Source organism: Cariama cristata, unplaced genomic scaffold (assembly GCF_000690535.1).
Source record: "Cariama cristata isolate BGI_N322 unplaced genomic scaffold, ASM69053v1 scaffold4951, whole genome shotgun sequence".
NCBI lineage: Eukaryota > Metazoa > Chordata > Aves > Cariamiformes > Cariamidae > Cariama > Cariama cristata.
Window position 1 is genome coordinate 7801 of NW_009597399.1, and position 409 is coordinate 8209.

Consider the following 409-nt stretch of genomic DNA (forward strand, 5'->3'; position numbering starts at 1 on the left):
AAATGTCTACTTTGTGAGGAAAATAAAAGTATTACTAAAGATTTTTAGTGTGCTGTAAGATATTTGGAGAGATTTCGCTTTTTATTTTATTCTAACCATCGCAATCATCCTGTGGGAGCCAAGCATTTCAGGATCTGGTGTTCTCTGCTCAGGTGGGTGAAAAACTGCAATGTTCAAAACAGAAGCACACATATCCTACCAGAGCAAAGACCCACTTTAAAGATCCCGACTTCCCTTGCTCATTTTCTGATTTCAGCCTATGTCCTGTGAGGGAGGAACCTGCTGAGTTTCTTGGGCCAAGGCCTGGCAAGAAAGTTGCAGTAATTTTACCTGGATAATTTTAAGGCTTTCAGCAGCAGTTCAGCCTCTCAGCCACACCAAATAGTGGGATAAAACTCTGGACAGTTGT